The sequence below is a fragment of the Trichechus manatus genome, unplaced genomic scaffold, assembly GCF_000243295.1.
Source record: "Trichechus manatus latirostris isolate Lorelei unplaced genomic scaffold, TriManLat1.0 scaffold00244, whole genome shotgun sequence".
NCBI lineage: Eukaryota > Metazoa > Chordata > Mammalia > Sirenia > Trichechidae > Trichechus > Trichechus manatus.
The window spans coordinates 2,399,506-2,400,446 of NW_004444180.1; the positions used below are offsets into that span (position 1 = coordinate 2,399,506).

Consider the following 941-nt stretch of genomic DNA (forward strand, 5'->3'; position numbering starts at 1 on the left):
AGAGTTCTATGGGCACCGCTGTGATGGATGGTGTTTGGTAAAATGAACCAGCCTTGACGCGTGGCAGTGGCAGGCCAGGTGAGGGATGCTTCTCCAGGCCTGGCCCCTGGTGACTCCCTCCTGCCCTTACTGCAGGTTTCCTGCTGCACTCCTGTGAGCACTTCATCTACTGTCTCCTACTGCGACCTGGGGAGGAACTGTCCCTAGCTCACTGAGTCACCCCTCCCTTTCTTCAGGAGCCCAAAGCAAGAAGCAGGGGTTGTTTCCACGCCCCTAGGGACGCAGCCGGAAGAGCGAGGCTGGCACCCCAGGGAGGTACCTGCGCCACCCAGGACCGACGTGAACCCCGGGACACAGGTGGCTCGGGCCTCCCAGACACGTAAGTGACCTTTCAAACGCAGACTCCTCTAACTGCCGTCAGCAACCCCACTCTGTAAGGGGCAAATACGTGGCCGCCTAGAAGGGTGGCGTTTTGGCCCTTCAGGCCGGCGCCCCGCTGACTCGAGCCTCATTGCTCACCCCAGGGCCCGTTCTGAAAGCGATTATGAACTAAGCGCACTGCGCTCTTTGCGCAGGTGGCCAGGGCACCACCTCCTTCTAGGAGCCTTCCCCGATTGCCCAAGGCGCCGGGATAGAGGGAAGGAAGAGGAAAGGGTCCTCCCTAGCCCCCTGGCTGCGCTCATCGGTGGACGCTGCACGCCTGTCCTGAGGCGCGGCCTGGCAGCCGCCCTCCGGGGCCAGGACGCGACACAGCTTGGCGGCCGCTTCTTGGGCGGACGAAGCTCTCAAACTCCGAAGTGTGTATGCGGTGGGGCTGGCAGGAGACGCGAGCGGTCAGGCGACCCAGTGCGCGCTCCCGCCCGGCCGCCCTTCCAGCGCGCGCCCCGGCGGACAACACCGCGCAGGATTCCAGGCACGCAGCGCGGCGGGGCGGGGCGAGG

General features: G+C 64.9%; 1 protein-coding gene across 1 annotated transcript in view; it reads left to right on the plus strand.

Annotated features, from left to right (window-relative positions):
* Positions 1-244: 244 nt before the first annotated feature.
* Positions 245-941, plus strand: part of CD81 (CD81 molecule) — a 21,502-nt gene continuing 20,805 nt past the window's right edge. Inside the window, exon 1 of the mRNA XM_023724398.1 lies at positions 245-379. The gene's annotated coding sequence lies outside the window, so the exon portion shown is untranslated. The remainder of the gene's footprint in view (positions 380-941) is intronic.